The sequence below is a fragment of the Protopterus annectens genome, chromosome 7.part1, assembly GCF_019279795.1.
Source record: "Protopterus annectens isolate FY-2018-M chromosome 7.part1, PAN1.0, whole genome shotgun sequence".
Lineage (NCBI taxonomy): Eukaryota > Metazoa > Chordata > Ceratodontiformes > Protopteridae > Protopterus > Protopterus annectens.
Window position 1 is genome coordinate 77291441 of NC_056740.1, and position 20779 is coordinate 77312219.

General features: G+C 38.3%; 1 protein-coding gene across 1 annotated transcript in view; it reads left to right on the top strand.

Moving 5' to 3' along the window:
- Positions 1 to 20779, top strand: part of LRRC49 (leucine rich repeat containing 49) — a 2278115-nt gene that overhangs the window by 1754188 nt on the left and 503148 nt on the right. The window lies entirely within an intron of this gene.

The window sequence follows — 20779 nt, forward strand, 5'->3', positions numbered from 1 at the left end:
TGCAGTTTGTCTTGTGAATGTGCAACAGTTTCATCAGGGATGAATTTGTGAGTGCCTAACATTAGGCGTAGATCACCCCTTAATAGTAGGTAGGAGACTGGGATAGAGCTTTTAGTCTGTCCACATAGGACATGTTATTTACACCCTGTATTTTCTTTGTGAGGAACCTCTGTGGCCACTCCAGCTGTTGCAAGTGCCTGGTAAAGTATATGCCAAAAGGTGCATTGTACTTGATTACTGGTCTGATGAGGCCGAGTACAGTGAGACAATAACTTCCTTGGATCTGGATGCAGTACCTTTACTTACATGTTGTGCCACATAGAAGGACTTCCTCACCACTGTGGACACATAGCGGTAAAAGTTCAGGCTATTATCGGTCTGTGTACCTGGAACTCACCTCTGAGTCCACTCATAGGGGTGTGCTATTAATGTTATAATTCCCAAAGGGTAAGTTTATGTATTTTTTGCATTTATTTTATTTATTTATTTTATTTTATTTATTTTTATTTATATTTGTTGACCGGGAGTGTCCGACTGGACATAGGTCCATTTTCAGAGGAGGCCCGGGGAGAAAAGCTCCACAGTTAAAATAAACAGACAGTAGTTACATTGGATTTCATAGCGATTAACAATTTACATAGCAATTACTTACAACATATTTACAGATGAAGAACATAATACATCAGTAGACAACTAGAATCTTTATCTGTGAAGTACATAACGGACATTAACAAATGTTACAAGAAGAAGTTCCTGCTGTATAATAAGTACTGGCTTATGAGCATCTGAGCTTGCTATAATCAAAGTAGTTAGTGCAGTGGAAAGAAAGGTAGTCGTTGGATGGGGGGATAGTGATATTAGAGTGGGAGTTGCAAGGGCGTAGCCAGCATGTTTTTAGGTGCACTTTTAGTAACGTTTTGAAGTGGGTGCATGATGGTATGGAGGTAATTGTGGGTGGGAGGGAGGCCATGCCTCTGGCACCAATCTTTTGTCCAAAACAGATTATTATGAAGGATTCCCACCCTCCCTTACTCTAATATTATACTTCCTACATACACATTTTGCCCATGACACTTTTTCCAAAGCTCTCCCCAAATCACCTTACTATTTCTGTACATATAGTTCTGTTTCTTGTTTTCTACTTCCTCATCTCTTTTTAATGTTTAGCCTCCTTCCCAACTATCTTTCTCCCTCCCATACTGCTTTGCAGTATATCCATTTGTAATCACACTCTCCCTAATAGTAGCTATCTTTTCCACATTGTATCCTTTTCTTTTCCCAAATAAACTCTCATTTTTCTTATTTTAACTACATCATTATACTATAGCCGTTAATACCCCTCTATTCCTTGCATTTTGGAGGAGATACTAGGACAATCCACCACTCTTCTTTTATAAACTTATACTTCCTTTAGCTCCACCTCCCACAAACTCCCTCCAATTATGCACCAATCAGTCTACTACACAATATCCTCTTCCCACGCATCACCCATATTTTTCTAACCACACCCCCCCTTTTTCTACCAATTTGTCCCACAATATTTTCTCTTATTCTCTACCCCCATAACTGCTTCACTTCCAACAGCCTAATTCCCCCTGTACTTCCATTTAAGCCATCTCACTCTACACCAGTCATGCTGTTTTACTCATGCTTCTCATTTCTCTTCCATCTTCTCCTCTGTACCCTAACAACTCCTCAAGCAACACTACTACAAATGCGTACCTCAACTATTGCCTAATCATCACCACTCAGTCCCTCCACCACAAGCTTCTCCTAAATAACCCCAACATTGATCTCTATATCTATCTTCTTCTATTACCACCCTAAAATCCTCAATATTAACCACTACAATAGATAAATAATACAAATATCCATATTATTTAAAACTCTTAAAACAACTAGATGTTTTCACAGCCTTAAACATGTGCAGGAATATTCACCCCAACCCAGGTCCCATTCCTGTTACACAGACAAAAAAACTAAAACTTATCACTCTTAATATCAGGAGCAGGTACAATATACTGACACTCTTTTATGCTTGGTTAACACACTCTAACCCAGACATCCTTGCTATTACAGAGGCTTGACTAAAATCAGAAATGAAAGATACTGAAATTCTTCCTCCTGGTTCCTCCTGGTTATAGCATTATCAGAGTAGACAGAGCACATAAAGTGGTGGAATAGACCTAATTTGTCCCTAACCTTTCCCATACTCAAATACTATACCAAAATTCTGCACAGCTGAAATTCTTATTTCTAAAATTTAACTCATCTAAGAACATCTGCATAGTTGTTTTATACATCCCTCCTGGGCAAAACATTCCCATTCTAGAAAATATTCTAGCCTAAACATCTAAAACAAAACCATTATTTTTGGGGATGTTGACTTCGAGTGGCAGACACTAACCTCACACCACCCAACAAACAGTATAAACTTCTGTGGCTTTACTCAACTTATAAATTCTTCTGCCAGTTATAGCAAAAAATAGCATCCAACACTCCACCTTGGACTGGAATGGGAATTGATGAAGGATCAACAATAAAACATGAAAAACATTGGAAGCATGAGCCACAAAGCATCATAGAAAATGATGAAGTTTATATCACATGGGATCACCCATTACCAGCAGTTCAAAAGATAGATGCTAGAAAGCCAGATGTAATGGTCTATGAAAAGAAGACAAAAGTAGCATTGATTGAAAATGCCACATCCAGTGACTACATTGTGTTGCGTACAGAGAGAGACACAAAGTCATAAAATATCCGGGTCTGCAGGCAGAAACGAGAGCAATGTGGAAGAGCAAAGGGTCCTATAAAAAAGAATCTACAATCATATTTAGATATGTTACCAATCCATGTAACCCCATATGAATTGCAGGAGGAGTCATTACTGGGCACATTGCGGGTGCTGCGAAGAGCACTTTTGACTGACATCAAAGATTGAAACCATACTAATTTCATGAACATCAATCATACTTTGACGTAGGAATGGGATACATTTCTGTCATGGTAATACAAACCCAGAAGATTTGGAGGAATTAAAAAGAAGGGATACTAGTCTCGAACTCTTCTAACTTTACATCCTCAGGCACACTTCCCAATTCCTTAAGTGACAGTCTACCAGGCTATATTCACAGAACTGTCACTCAGCTCACAAAGCAACACATGTTCAAAACTATACACAATCTACAAAAATTCAGCAAAGAGGTATTTAATGAGTCTCTAAAAGCTATAGACTTGTCCATCCTAAAAAGACTTCCCCTTAATGATTTAGTTGAACATTTAAACAGTACCTTCCTAAGCATTCTTAACTCCCTAGCCCCTCAGCAAATGATAAGAATAAAAAATAACCATGCCCCATGGCTCATCAAATCATGTAACATTCTAATAAAAGACAGGAACAAAGCATGCACTGCCTGACTAAAGAATAAAAACAACACAACTCTTCAGTTATATAGACATCTCTGCAATAAAACAGAAAGACAAATATTGCATGACAAAAAAAATACTATTCCTGCATTCAAGATAACCATAAAAATAACCCTAAGAAATTCTGGTCCTCTGTAATGTCACTACTCAACCAAGGAAATAAAAATAATCCCAATCCATACTTCAAACAGCCACCAAATTCAACACATACTTTATGGAGTCCATATCGTACCTAAAATTAAATCCAACTCATCCACACCAACTCACTACTTCTACTAATACACCCCAAACCAACCTCTACACACCTCCCACATTACACACATACAGCCAAGCCCTCACTCTTAAACAAAAATCAAACCATCCCCAGTTTACTTTTCAGCCCATCCCTTTATCTCAAAAAAAAAAAAAAAAAAAACTTCTACAAAAACTGAAACCCTGCTCAACCTCAGCAGACAATCTCCCACCAGAATACCTAAATCTTGCTATAGAGGTAATACCATTCCCTAATAGCATCTTAATTAATAGATCCATTGCTGAATCACATGTCCCTAACCTATGGAAAAGGTCACAAATTATCCTTGTACATAAGGGAGGCAACTCCACTGACATCACAAACTTTCATCATTTTGCAATCTTGTCTCCCTCTCTAAGATTCTAGAAAAATGTGTGCACCTATAACTCCACCATCTTACACACAATAACCTACTTTCCCACACTCAACATGGCTTTAGACTTGCACACAGTACCTCAACAGCCTTATTATCTTTCATGGACTCTGTCCACAAAGCTGTTGACACTGACAAACTAGTATCTGCAGTATTTATAGATTTGTCAAAAGCACTTGACATGGTATCTCACCCCAAACTCCTTAAATAACTTTCCAGGATTGGTCTATCATCCTACCCCTCACTTCAGTGGTTTTCTATCTACCTAACTAACAGGCAGCAAGCAGTAAAATGACAGGGCTCTATCTCCCCATATCACATCACCCACACAGGTGTACCACAAGGATCCATCTTAGCCCATTACTATTTAATGTCTTCATCAGTAACTTGTATGTGTCCTCCTGTGAAGGCATTCTAATCCAATATGCAGATGACTCCACCGTCATCTGTGTATCAGACACACTAACTCACCTACAGCTCATAACACAACAAGCTTTCTGTTCCATAGAAACATGTTTCTCCAATACTTAACTCCTTCTGAACCCAAAAGAAAAACAAAGATATTTCTCTTCACCCACAAACCCCATCTGTTCCACAAAACAAATATCAGTATCTTTTCAACCGACAACACTGAAATTGAATTGGTTCAGCATACTAAACTAGTAGGTGTAACAACTGACGATAATTTCAAGTTTGACCTACACATACAAAACAGTATAAAAAAACACCAAAAAGTAGACATGCTATACAAGAATAAAAATGCATGTGTATCAGAATAGCGAACGCTCTTCTGTCGAACTGTAAAGCTCAAAACCCAAAAATTTCAAAGTCACGGATCAGCAATTTTTTTCCCACAGAAAAAATTCACTGATCCAAAAAAAAAAAAAAATATATATATATATATATATATATATATATATATATATATATATATATACACACACACACACAAACAAAATAAAATGGGGGGCTTCACCCCCAACTTAAATAAACCAAACAAAATAAAGTGAGGGGCTTCATCCCCACACACCCCCAACTTAAATAAACCAACTCTGAGATTGCACCACAGTAGAGAAAACAGCAAAGTCCCAAGAATGGCTCAGCGATTTTTTTTTTCCCCTTGGGAAAATATCTCTGTTCTGTGACTTCGACATTCTCAGCTTTTGAACTTTACAGTTCGACAGAAGAGTGTTCACTATTTTCAGCGTTCGCTCTTCTGATAGGAACCCATAAAAACTACCTCACAGTAGCTACCATAATTACACTGGCCAAAACCTATCTCTTGCCCTCACTGTTATATGAGGACCCAATTCTAACTAACTTACAGACCTCCATAAGAAAAGAAAATAGAAAGCTGCTATAACAAAACTCCTGTAACTCATCACTGTAAAGCCCAGCTTTCCCCTAAGATGTCTTGAACTCCCCCTCCACCTCCAATACATACAACTTACTATGGTATACAAATCATCCACAGCCCACTAGCATGTCCTGCTCTTAGCCCATTAATCAACTTTTATATACCAAATAAACATCTCAGATCGGAAGACAAACCTCTCCTCACAACTTATAAACCTAACAAAACCACAGTCCTAAGCCTTTACTCTTGCTCTGTGGCAAAGCTATGGAACTCACTTCCTTTAACTATCAAAACTGCTACTAACCTGCACTCCTTCAAAACCTCTACAAAAGAATACTTCAACAAAGCTTGGATTTGCTTCTCTATGAGCCCGGGCTGGAGTACTCTTATACATTTTTCTACCAGTACTCTCTATTTCCCCACTACTAATTTACCTAGGTCTATGTTATATGCTCGCAGAGACTTTTCTTTGAACATATAATGATCAGCATGTAAAGAGCGAACGGCCACGTCCATGAATTTTCCCTGGGAAAACATTCACTTTGCCATTATTGGGAATTTCCCTTTTCCCCAACGTAGAGCGATCTCAGAGTTGGTATATTTAGTTAGGGGGTGTGGGGGGCACAGCCCCCCACCCCCTACTTGTTTAGGGTTTTGAAGTTTGTGTTTTTTGGTATGGCCCCATGAATTTTTTCCCCGAGGAAAAAAATTGTGAACGTGGCTGTTCGCTCTTTAGGTGTCGGTGATTATATGTTAGAAGAAAAGTCTCTTCGAGCATATGATATAGACCCAGTTTACCCTATCCTATCCTCCTTTCCTCTACACATACTCCCCTGAGGTTACACTCATAACTTTTCCACATCTATTCCTACTATCGCCTCTATCACACCCTGCCCTTCTCCACTCGTGCTATCCTGTTCCTTCACCAGTATAATCTGTTTCCATATTTCATGACCTTGAGAGTATTAATAATCCTTATGACAATTATTTATTATGTAAATAATGCTGCATCTTCATATTATCAGCCTTTCCATATAATTTATGCTTGAACACTATGACTTATTCTGACAAACTAATGTGTAGTTTTTCAAATTTTGTGCTTGAATGTTATGACTTTATCTTATTTATTTTTTTATTTTACATTTGTTGACCGGGATAGTCTGACTGGATGCATGTCCATTTTCAACGGAGGCCTGGGGAGAAAAGCTCCAAGGTAAACATATACAACAAAACATATTACAAATAGAGTATTAAAAATGATTACATAAGCAAACAAGATAAACATGTTCCACAGGTTAGAGTTAATCCCGAGTGAAAGTCAGGAGTAAATTAACACAGTAAGCTGATTAACAGATTTTACACATTCTAGAAGAGAGTTAGCCAGGCTTGATACAATGACAGCCAGTTTAGTGCCAGATGTTGTTTGAGTCTAGTTTTAAATTGACCTAGGGAGGAAAGTAAAGTAATATCAGCTAGAAGTGAGTTCCAGGATCTACCCACAGAGTTTGCAAAGAGAGAGTCACCGGCTGTGTTGTTAATTTTGCTTGTCTGAATTAGTAGTCTGTTAGAGGATCGAAGCAGTCGAAGATTGTTAAAGGGGGTGATAAGGTTTTTAAGTGCAGGAGTATTGTTGGATTATAAAGGGTTTTATAGGCCATAATCAGTTGGTTTTACTGGATTAGATTGGGTAGTTCAAGCCACCCAAGCTGGTTTAGATTGATGCAATGATGTGTCCTAAAAGACAGCCCAGTGACAAACCTGGCAGTGTGGTTGTAGCAGATTGAGAGTTTTTTAAGGACAGTCTTGTTTAAATTGGAGAGTAGAAGGGATGCATACAGAAGTGTTGAAAGAAGGTGAGAGCGAGCTATGGCAATTTTGGCTGGAGGGGTTAGGAATGCTTTTATTCTGTAAAGTGACCCTAGTTTTTTATTGATGGTTTTGATCGATTGGTTTACAATGTAGGTCAAATTTTAGACATTATTATGTCTGTTAAGTTCTCATTCTGACAAACGAATGTCTTGTTTTCATATTTGTGCTTGAATGTTATGACTTTCTGTCTGTCTAGTTTTTCATTCTGTTAACCATATGTATCCGGAGCTTTTCTCACCGGACCTTTGCTGACAATGGGTACTTCATGACCCAGTCAGACTTTCCCGGTAAACAAATAGCAAATAAGTAAATAAATTCAGTGATAATGATTGCCCCAACTTGTAGTCATTGGCAAACTTCGTTAGCCAAAGGCCATCTATGTTAAACATGACTTCAGAGAAGTGTATTCTGAATAAAAGAGGTGCCAGCACTGAGCCCTGGCACACCACTAGCAACTGGCCTCTTGCTGGATCTAAATTCACCCACTGTCACAGTGTGTGTCCTGTCCATGAAACAGGGATTTATGCCCAATTTTGTAAGTTTATCTGTAATACCCTTGTGGGGAAATGTTTCAAATGCCTTAGCTAGGTCAAGGTAGGCAGTATGCACTGTTTTACCCTCCTCCATGGCCCTAGTGACTTTCTCAAACAAGTCCACCAGATTGAGCAGGCATGACCTGCCCTTGGCAAAGCTTAACTGGGTTGGGTCCAGTGTTTGGATGTTTCCTATGTCATTGTTTATCAGGTCCATGATTATTCTTTCCATGGCCTTGCATATCAGACAAGTCAAACTTATAGGTCTGTAATTCCCAGGTCTGTTGATGGACCTCCTTTTTGCAGAGGGATGACTGCTGTTGTTCTACACTATACTGGGACAATCAGTCTTGAGGCTGTGGATAAATAGAAAATCCTAGTGGGCCTGATAGGTCCTGTTCCAAGGTATTTAAGAGGCATCCTGGGATATTGGTGGGACTCACAGAAACCATGTTTGTAGTTTAAATAATGCAGTGGTGACCTGTTCTTTGGTGATAACTGGTAGATGAATGGTGGAGGGTATTTCTTTAGGGGTAACTGGTGATGGGGAGGTGAAATTAGAACTGACTATATCAGCTAGAAGATTTGATATATCTTCTGGCTGAGTATAGGTGATGTTGTCTACAACTAATTCCGCACATTGTTTTGTGTTGCCATTAAGACTGCAAGAAAAATAGAAAAATGCCTTATGATTATCCTTAGCTTTTGAGGATATTTTTGCCTCAAAATTTGATTTTGAAGACTTGACTAGTCCTCTGATTTGCTTATTTAGAATAATGAAGGAGTTTTTGCTCTGTTGTGTACATTCTGCCTTACTTCTAGACAGGATTTTTTTTCTTTTTTGTACAACCTATGTTTACCAGTTGTCCATTAAGGTGGCTTGTTTTTACAGTTTTATTTTGGTGTGGTACTGCAAATTCTATGTAATTGTTTATATGATCTTAAAGGGCTTTTGTGATTGCCTTTGCATAGGCTTCTATGTTTTCTGGGTGTGGGGAGGATGGAAACTAGTTGTTTCGTCACTTAATTGAAGGTAGTTTGCTTTATTTATTTGTTTGTGTATTTGACATTTGTTGACTGGATTTGTCCGACTGGGCTGTTGCCCTTTTTCAGCAGAGGCACGGAAAGAAAAATTCCACAGTTAGTACATATGTAAAGTATAGTACAATATAAAGGTAGTTAGTAGTTAAACATTAATAATAAAATAGGTCCACAGTTGACAATATGCAGAGAAATCAGTACATAGTTTATCATTCATAATTTAAAGGCATCAAGGCTATATACAAAAATTCAACAATGTAGTCAGGAACACCTTCAATACAGGTGAAGTTACAAAATTGCACAGAGAAACAGAGGAAAGTGTGTAAATGCACTTTTGATACTTAGTTTTAGAATAGTTTAGTCTGAAAGTCTTTAGAAAAGTTCTTAAAGGTTTTGGAGTTAAGTGGCGTGGGGGGGTCTAGCTTTATATTAATTTCAAGGGAGACAGCTTTATAATCTGATCTAACCAGTCAAGACATCACACTTGGGGAAGGAGTAGTGTTCTCCCATATTCGTGAGTACCATATCTGGAATATTTGTACCCCTAGTGGAAGTGCAGAATATATTCTCCAGGGCATTTGCATTGATAAAGTCCTGAAATCTTTGGACCTGTATGTTAGTGGTCATGTATGCTTCCCAGTTAATAGAGGAGTAGTTAAAATCATGCATGAGTATGGTATTGGGCTGAATGGTGAGTGAGTCAGTCAGGTAAATTCAGATATCCTGTATGAGTTTCCTGTTTCACCCGGGGGGGGTTGTATCTAGCAAGTATATGGTAATGGATTATTTCTGTCATCAGTTGAATATAGAGTAGATCAAGCTTGTTGTGTTGTCGGACCAGTCTTGAAGTGTGGTTATCCTTTATGTAGCTAGATACACCTCCACCTTTTGCATCCAGTGAATGATGAGAACATATGAAAGGCATAGTCATGCACTGCTGGGTGCTTGAACCATGTTTCAGTACCTGCACAGACATCAGTATTCTCCAGAGTGAGGAGTGCTTCCAGAGAGTGCAGTTTGTTTTTGAGACTCCTAGTATTGAGCAGTAATACCTTTAGCTCATCCAGAATAGATTTTGCTATGTTGGAAGGTTTGTCTGTATGGCAATGCCTAAAAATGGCTGGGGTGGATAATGTTTTGGCAAATATTTGAAAGCCTAGTGACAGGTGAAGATCATCCCTGGCAAAGCAGTGTGGCCAGTCAACCATATTCTCCCAGTCTAACAAATATTAGATCTTTCTGGAATGACACTGGTAGCTAAGCCAATTATTTTCTGTTGGTATTGTTATATCATCCTTGGAGACAGTAGAATGATGCTCAGTGCTAGCTCGTACCCCCCAGTGACACACATTCTGAGAGCTCAATCATGTCTCTCTTCATATAGTCCGGAATGTACATCTCAGAACATTTATGCCCACATGAACTATGACTGAGTCATGCTGATCCTTGTGGGTTTAGTCACATGAGTGATTGTATGATCTAGCAGATCCTGGCCACTGACAGAAAACTAACTGTAACCTTATCCAGCCTGGTGAGAGGGACATCAGTTTGTCTCATAATGAAGTCTCCTATGACCAAAATATTGTGTTGTGTGGTGTTACGCCTTATGGGCCTGGTAGTTGAGAAATAATGATATGTGGTTTTATGTGTTGTGGTGGGAGTTGTCTTGTTTTTGTGCATGTGGAGCTTCTGAGGCCTGCATCTGACAGGTCTTTGAGGTTTGGGTAAGTTACACATGAGCACCTCCGCATATGTGGGTCTATGTGTCTGGCCCTTTGTAAGTGCAGTGAGTCGAAATGAGAGACAGGAACACCTCCAGGCAAAGGTCAAATTAATCCACAGCAGTGTACAATCCAGAAAAGAAGATTTTGACCACCACAACAACGAGCAGCAAAAAGCAGTGTAATAAAAACAAACTAAACTAAAAATAAAACAAGAATTTTAATAACAAAAAGGTGAATGCTTTCACGGAAAACTGCTTCCTCAAACCCTAATCCAAAACAACAAACCACAGCCCTTATAGAGAGTGCTGCACCAATCAACACACACAAATCTAAAAACCAACCAATAAAAACACATATAGCAGACACATAATTCAAATATGACATCAATAATGACATTTGCTGCTCATTAATAAAACAAAGCTGCTGAACCAATCAACTCAATGAAGTAGGCCATACTTACAAAACACCGGCCTTAAAGAAATATTGTCATTTAAACCAAGTTTAACATTGGCTCACAGCTTAATAATCCATTGTAGCTCTCTGCACTCTCTTATTCGCAGTATCACCACCCTGTAAATCCACAGTTAACATTTCAAGGATAGCAAATTTATAACAATGACCAGCACTACTACTACTACTTTCGGCTTTTTCCCGGTTAGGGGTCGCCACAGCGGATCATCTGTCCGCTCATGATTGGCAGTGGAGTTTTACAGTGTCGAGTTGCCAGCCCGGCGCTCAACCTTCCACAGAAGGCACACATATGCACACACTCACACCTAGGGCCAATTTGGAGTGTCCAATCCACCTACTGCATGTCTTTGAGGAAACCGGAGCACCCAGAGAAAACCCACGCGACCACAGGGAGGACATGCAGACTCCACACAGAAGGCACCCCAGCCGAGAATCGAACCGGAGAACCACTTGCTGTGAGGCGGCAATGCTAATCACTGCACCACCCTGGCCGCCCAACAATGACCAGCACTACATTCCCAAAATGTTTCGCTACAGCAAAATGTGTACACTAAAAAGTATATAAATTTGACACTTTTGCTCTATCATGCACAGGAAGATCAACATGCACTGTTCACAATTCTAACAGGCCTGTGTGTACTGTAAATGCTGTCATTCTGTGTCCAACAGCCCCAGTGTTGTGGTTTGCAATCTTGATAAAACCTTTGGATCTGACTTTCATTTGTTTATAATTCAACTTATGTAGTTTATTTAGCTCACTGTGATACATGCCCTGCATTTATGTTGGAAAAACTACAAGAAAATAAGTACAAACACAACAGCAGAAACAATGCACTATGCAAGCATTATGTTAATTCCAAACATTCAAAAAAATTCATTTTTTGTGTTGGCTGTTGTACATAATGACAAGAAAAGGGGGCACAGTGACATCTTGTTATATTTTTTTAAATTTCACAAATTGTTTTGAATTTCTAATACATGACAGGAGTGCACCCCATTCCTGAGTCAGAGTTAGAATTCACATGTGTTCTGTTCTCAGTACCTGCAATGTATCCAGAACAGCCTAGTTCTGTATTTCATGTGGAGTTGTATGTATAGTACCATATTTACATTCGCTTGATTATTATTTTTCATTAGTGCTGTTAATCCTTCTACTGTTGGAACTGTCTGGGTGTCTTTATACCTTATTGCTGTAATTTCTGTCTGCATATTCTGATAATTTAATGACTTTGAATCCCTCAATATGCAGGACACTATAATCACCATTTGCAGCTATTTCATTGATAAATTTTAATTTTGTCCTTTTTTCTTTGGCTGTTGTATCTGGTTTTTGTTTCTTCTACTTTAACCGTGTTAGCATTGGATGAGCTCATGTGACCATAACTTCTTCATTTTCACTCCTTCTTAGTGATTCATGTTTCCAGTGTATCTTAGCAACCTTAATGTTGTATAGTGTATGTACAATCCCTAGTGCAACAGATTTGTCACATCATTGTGCCTGTCAGTACACAAATAATCAACCACAAGTTTATCAAACCCAACTACAGGATGTAAAATTGTTTCTATTTCTGTACTGTGGAGCCTGCATTTGTCTGTATCACTCATTTTTTTTAGACTTGTAAACCAACATGTACGTAGTCCGCTATTTTGACCTGCTATTATTAACCTTTGATCTTTTGGATTAAATTCACTTTTTCTTAAGCATTTGTGTGTGAGTCTTGTTAAACATATGTTTTTTTCCAGGAGTTCACTTTACTTGACACTATAATTGTGGACTTTGTTGTTTTCTTCCCTTTGCTTCTGGTCCTGTTGTTTATATTATATCTACAAATATGTCATTTTTGATGTGATTTCCTCATGGTTTAGAACTTTCACTGTGTGTGGACCTGATGATGTCAACACATATACATGTAGTCCCATGACTGCAGAGCTGTACATATAATTAATTTCAAGGAAGCCCATACTTCCCTCAAACCAAGAAATATTTAATATTGACATGCACTGGTTTTTATATATCATTTGATAAGCATAAAACATTTGTCTTGTTTTCTTGTCCAACTAATGTGATACCTTTTAAAAACCAAATCACACTACTCTTGTAAGTTAGAACAGGAAGAACAAGCCAATTTATACCTTGAACTTTATTCCTAGATGTTAAGGCTGTGTAGTCTTCTGAAGTATTCCTTCTAGGCATTGCTCTTATACGTTCATGTTTTATTGCTGACCCTTCATCTATTCCCAGATATTTCCACACTCAATCCTTTTCAAGTTCTTTCATACCACATTCTTGTCCCAGGTTGATATTTTCTTGATGTGTCAATTTTCTTGCTTTAAAATTTGCTTTTACATGTTTATCAAAACCAAATATCATTCCTATATAATCCTAGAAAGTTGTAACCATTTGTAGTTATACTTGTCTGTTGAGCTGTACAGTTTTAAGTTATACTGTAAAAGTAAATGAAATATCATTGGACAAGTTTTTTTTGGAAGTTAAGCTGCTTAATTGGTTAAGGGCAACATAAGGCAGCAGTGGTGACAAGGAATCCATCCATCCGTCCATCCATCCATCCTCAACCCCTTTTCCCATTTTGCACATGGGGTTGGGGTGTCACTTCCGCAGTGACAATCATATCGAGCCAAGGTTTTTACCACCGGGTGGCTAGCCCTACAGCAGTAGTTCATTTGCATCACTCACTAGCACACATACTCTCACCTACAGCCAATTTAGAGTGTAGAATCCACGTACTGCATGTCATTGGAATGTGGGACGAAACCAGAGCACCAAGATTAAACCCACATGACCACAGGGAGGACATGCAGACTCCTCAGACTCCTCAAAGAAGGCACCCCAACCGAGAGTCAAACAAGAGAACCTTTTGCTGTGGTAGGCGATATCAGTAACTGCTGCACAACCACAGCCACAGCCATGGCCATGGTGACAAGGAATCTCCCTGAAATATCCTCCTTGGTGGATTTGTATCGCTGGTATAATAATTTTCTCTTTATCACTGCTTGGTTGTAAAGTGGTTTGCCATTGTTTCATAGTTAAATGTAAAGAATTTATCAGTGTAGGGTGTATCTTGTACATCTGTAAGTATTTCATAATCCATGAGTATGGGATGCTGACAGCTGCTTTTTTTGTAATCTAGCCATGCCATACTTAGGTTCTGCCCCTTTTTACAGTTTTCTGTTATAGCTTTGATTAAGAATTGATGATCTTCTTTTCCACATGTTTTTCTTTTGTTATCTTTTTAATTCTATTGCCATGACTGAATTTTTTCCTAAGTGACTACAAACTCTGTCTGCATCAGTTCCAGTATGTAATCAGGGTATACTGAAAATAATTACATATTCAGTGCATCAAAGTTCCAAATGTCAACAGAAAAAGTTTGACAATGAAACATTAACAACATAATGCTCATGCTCCAAGACATAAACTTGCAGCATGCAAATTAAAAATAGTGCTAGCCCAACTCTGAGACTGCTCAGTGCCAGGTAAAGAGAATATTCGCTAACCACCAGGATCATAGCGATCTTGCACAAATGTCAGCTTTCTTGTCAACTAAATTAAATTAGCAGACGAACTGTTAACTAACTCTCCAGCTGACCAGTGTCACTGATCCCATATAATATATATATATTTTCAGAAGGTAAGTTATTGGTCTATAGTTCTTAGGATGGGCTTGCAGGTTCACTCTTAAGGAGTATTTTTTTCTTGTTATTAACTAAAAGTTGGTATCTGTTTAGGATATACATATAAATAATTTTTACTCTGGGTGAAGTCTCCGTGCAAAGATGTTACTACCTTTTAGTCAAAAGTTAGGTACTGCATTTAGACCCACAGTTTTCCAGTTAGGAGCCTTTCTTAATTTTGCCTCTATTTCTATGAATGTTACCACATAGCAGAATTAAGAACTAAGAGAAGTGTTATGGCAATTGAAACTGAAAACTAATTTTGTTCTAGGTTTAAATAATACTGTTAATATAAAATGCATTTTAATCTGTGAACTTCAAAACTGTGATGCCATTGTTTCTGTGAGTTTAGTAAATGCAAAGCATGATGGTTTGAACTGAATATTTAATTGTTTTAGTACTGAAGAATAGTTTAATCTTGATGGAAGTCTTTTATAGAATCAAGACAAAAGGGTTTAATTGTGGTAATTTCACTGTCCGTGATCCCTTCATCCTGTTTTTGTTTTATATTCTACATGATTCATGATTTTGAGTGTTCTGCTTTTATGCCATTCATGAGGTTTCAAGAGCAACATTTACTGTAAGAACTCATGCAGTGTTCTAAAACTCACAATTCTGAAATCAGAAACTCAGTACTTAAATGCATGACATGGGTTGAAAATAACTTGTTGAGAACTGCTTTTTATTGCATGGGTGAGACTTTACTCCCTCAGATTCTAAGTTACGGTGAAAGTAATTTACTCTACCCAGTCTCATGGGTAGGTTGTCATTGCAATTTTTGCAATTTGAAATTAATGCAGGAATGCGATTCCTGTTTAGTTGTGTGTGTTCTTTCACACATTTGGCCTGTACTCATATTTTATTTATCCATAGCCACTGAAGATCTATTCTGTCCACATTCTGTCCTTTCTGACATTAACAAAATTATCTGTCTCATTCAAGCTGCTGAAAAATTCTTTATTGTTACTATAATACCTGATAAAGAACATGCTTGTACTACTTGTTATTCTAAAGATTTTCTAAATATTGTAACTAATTAATTCTTGCTGTTTCTCCAATATATAGTTAATGTACATTGTTTTCTTATTGCATACCAGCAACTATATTCTCTGTGCATACACTGTTGTATATATAGTCTTTGTACTCCGTTTCAATGCTGCATGTAAACATTTGTATTCTTTATTCTACACTCTCCTGTAAATATTTGTAAACTGGAGCTTTTCTCCTCGGGTCTCCACTGAAAAAGGGCCACTTGACTCAGTGGACATACCTGGTTAACAAATGCCAAACAAATAAAAATAACGAAAGAAAGATACAATAGTGTCATTTAATAGCATGGATGTACTTTTACTATAATCTTTTGGAAATGTGCACCTATAACATCAGAAGCAGTTTCTATTTTATTTTATTATATAGTTTCCTGTTAGCATGAGAAAGCCTTTTTTGGCATGTTAATAGCTATTTACATAACACTTTAGAATTAAGTATAGGAAATAATATACTATACATATGTAACTACCTAAACATTAACTTTAACTGAAAATGCAAGACTTTCGTCGGTACAGTGTACCTGTGCACATTAAAAGTAAATGTTAAATCTGAAAAGTGTGACAGAGCATTTAAATCAATTTGAAATTCAGAGTACTATTTGGCAACACGAATTTTACTTGCACTTTAATTTTGGACATTTGTTTCTAAGATATATATTATGCTTTAATTTACTTGTTCCTTTTTCATGTGTGTGTTTGGCTTGGGAAATGAGTTTGCTGACATTAAGGAATTGTTATACCATTTGTTTTACTGCCTAGCTGAGTGTCAGAAGCTGTGTCCAGGGTATCTTCTGTAGATATATAGTGTATATATATATAATATATATATTATAAGTTATTTGTGATTTCTGTACTAAAGATGGCAGCAAACAATGGTGCATCTGTAAAGCCTTTCAGCTACCATTTTAGTGGGGCCTGTTGTTCATGTCAAAGTCAAGCCCAGCATAGAAATAAGTTTGGTACCATTTTACTTGAACGTGATGGTAAGAAGTGCAATGAAACTATTGTGCAACGTTTTTGAGGGAGGGAACTATGCTCCACTGCACTCTCTAGTGTGGGAGCTCTTCTGCCACACCACCAGACTCTTAAGTGTACTAACGTTAAGGTCACTCCAACTAGGTGAAAAGTGAGACACCTTTAAACCCTTTTCTACAAGTTGGTGTAACCTCAGAGGCAGTATATTTAGAGCTCAGGGGTGCAGAGCAGCTGCAAAATAAGAACTGTATTCAGTAAATATTAATTATACTGCAATAGTCTACCATACAGTAATCAGTAATTTGATGCTTAAACCTTTGTAACTAAAGTGAATTTCACTCTCTTCACATTATGCAGCTACTTGCATTTGTCCTTTCTGAACATTTCATTATTTAATGGAACTTTTAACAAAATTCTGAATCATTTGGGGGGAAAATATGTATTAACATTGCTGATGTCACAGACTAGCTTTGAAATAAGAGAACAACAGCGTTTAACAAAATTAGCTGTTGCATAACCTCTGAGGGGAGACTGTGTTTATAAATCAGTGTGTGTAATTATATGTAAACATAGGAAGCACAGCTGAGCAAAGCACAGTTAAAATAATCACATCACAAATCACAGCAAGAAAGATTTGATGGTACAGAAGCATATAAATGAATTTTATTTGCATTTTGTATCAGAAAGTAAGAAATGTAATCCAGATAATTAATGATGCAACTAATTTACCACTGTCTTACGATCCCGGAAAGATCAGAAATGTGTCTAATTTGACGAAGTAAGTAGCAGGCCTTTACAAACAAGACAGAAGAGATTTATGATGCTGCTTTAGGTGATTCATGTGCTTAGGATATCTAAAATAGGACCAGCAATTACAGCAAATGAAAAGGAGCCTTAAAATATAGATAAGATGATTGAAACTGCCAAGAAAATTCAAAATAAATGACTGTCACCCATTATTTATTTATTTATTTATTTATTTATTTATTTATTTATTTATTTTCAGAAAAGCATTAAGTTGATTCAGACAGAAATAGAATGTATTCACTAGGGGGATCATACCTCTCAACCTCTTAGAGCAAAAAAATCTGGACAAAGCCTAAAATGATGGGGCAACAAATAGGGACAGATTTTAAATATTGCTCTTACAAACTTAGAAAGTTGATAGAATAATAGGGTTTGCATTAGCATGAATTTTCTGAAGGATATGGAGTCTTGAACTCAAATGTTTGTCATTATTTAATGACTTCAATCCTCAGCTATTAGCCAGACAACTACTCGTGTTCCAACACCCTTGCCCAACAGTTCTTGGAATTCATAAATTCCAATACCCTGGATCAACTAATCCATAGTCCCACCAGGGGCTCCAATATCCTAGACCTGGTCATTACCAACATGGGAAATCGATGCTCCATACCTAATCACCCTTAACATCCACATCCCACCCCCGCCCCCAGTAAGGAAACCTCCATAAAAAATTCTCCAAAGCCAACTTCATTCTACTCAAGTCAGAAGTGACAAACTTCATGACACCCATGCAGATGGGAACTGAAAGTTCAACTGCTGAATCCTACACTAAGGCACTGTACGAGCACATCCACTCATGCATGAATCGTGCCATCCCAAATAAAACCAAGATGCTCTCATCCAAAAAAAGGAAGCCAATCTAGTGGTCCCCTACCATAAACGAACTTTACAACAAAAGGAAGAAACTGTTGCAGAAAAAAGGAAAATCCCAGGATGCAAAAAACTCCCTTACCAGCCTCCATATGAAACTGAGATCCCTCATAAAATCCTCCAAAGCTAGATACGAAAATAAAATTGCCAAAGATTCCAAAGACAACCACAAGGAATTCTATAACTATGTCAAGAATCTAAATGGCAATGCTCAGATCTGCTCTGAGCTAAAACAGAATGGCATTAAATATACTGATCCCAAGGATATTGCCAGTATCCTGGCAGACTGATTCAGTGCCAACTTCACCCCCCCCTCTTACCCCCTAAATGGCCCATCTCAATACCGGAAGATTGCCAAATTCTGGTAATAACAGCCACACAGGTAAAAAATGCACTCTCCAAAGCTAAGAATACAGCATCCATGGGACCAGATGACATCCTGGGCTGTGTACTACATGAACTACAATATGAAATGGCACCTCATCTAAGTGTCATGTTTAATCATAGCCTCACCTCAGGTTTTGTGCCCACTGAGTGGCGCTGAGCTACAGTTATCCCGCTCCACAAGGGGGGATCCACCTTTGATCCCGCATACTACCGTCCCATCAGTCTGACGAGCCTTATCTGCAAGTCCATGGAGCATATTATCATGGAACTTATAAACAAAGACATTGGCAACCTTCAAACACTGGACCCCATCCAGTTTGGGTTCGTGAAGGGACGATCTTGTCTTCTGAACCTGATTGACTTCTTTGAATCAGTCTCCAGAGCCATGGACAAGGGTAAGGTGATTCACACAGCTTATCTAGACCTTGCCAAGGCCTTTGACACCATCCTCCACTCTGGAATCATAGATAAACTTACTAAGCTGGGCATTAATCCCTATGTCACCCAGTGGGTTGCTAACTGGCTTACTGATAGAACCCACACTGTAAAAGTAGCCAACTCCAAATCCAGCTCCAGACAAGTGGAGTACCTCTGGGTTCAAGTCCTGGGACCGCTCTTGTTTGGCATCTACTTCTCTGAAGTACAGGCCAACACTAAGGGACTCTGGCTAACAAAGTTTGCAGATGACTGCAAACTGGGAGCCATTATTGAATCCCCAAATGATGTGGATATTCTACAAAAGGGCTTTACAGAAACAGATACTTGGTGCCAGAGCCATGGGCTCAAGCTCAGTGCCAAGAAATGTATAGTTATCCCCTTTGGGAAAAAACATGTACCCGTGAATTACCATATAGGTGGCAGTACACTAAACACCGAAAGTGTGATAAGAGACTTAGGGACACAGGTGGACAGTGGTCTCACCTTCGATAACCACATCGCCACAACAGTCAGGAAATCCTTCTATGTGGCACACCTCATCACTAAGGGCTTTTCATCCAGAAAAAAGGAGGTCATTGTCCCACTGTACTCATCCCTCATTAGGCCCATTATAGAATACAACACCCCGTTTGGTATGTACCTCTCAAGACATCTGCAACAACTGGAAAGGCCGCAGAAATACCTCACTAAAAGAATCACAGGCCTAAAGCAGATGCCCTACGCTGACCACCTTAAAAAACTCCAGCTATACTCTGTTGCATATCATCTACTCAGAGGCAATCTCTGCTTAACATACAAGGCCATGTCAAACCCAGAGCTGTTGGACATGCTACACTTAAAGAAATCCCAATCCTCAGAGCCACAGGGATCTAAACCCTGTCATCACAATAAACAAAACATGCTGTAGGGAATAGGTTCCTGACCCAGAGACTCCCCAGACTCTGGAATAGATTGCCCATACATTTCAAGCAGTGTGCCTCTTTGGCCCTCTTTAAAAGGAACCTTGATGATTGGATGGGAGAAAGGAAATTCACCCCGGGGATCACGTCAGTCACCCTGCTAGACAGGGGTCCAGGGAAATAAACAGTGTGGTTAGAAATAGCCAGGGAATTGTTATGGCTAGGCTTGTATAGGCCCTAGAGCTGATGGCCTGGTACCAACCTATGAAGATTTTATGAGAAACACACCAAAAATATGAGACAAAAATCTGGACATTCTGCAAAAATCTGTACAGTTGAGAAGTATGAGGGGGATTAATTTTAGGTTATACAACTTGTGAGAGTTGTGGTAGCCAAATTGTTGGATAAAGGTCCTGTGGTTAATATGGAAAAGTGAGGAATCGTGCTTGTTTTACTTTTTTTTTCCTGAAGGCATTTTCTTTCCACAGATTAAAAAAATAAAATAAATTCACTAAAAGACATATTCCTAAGCTGCAAAAATCAGGATAGTGACAGACGTGAGAACATGGAGT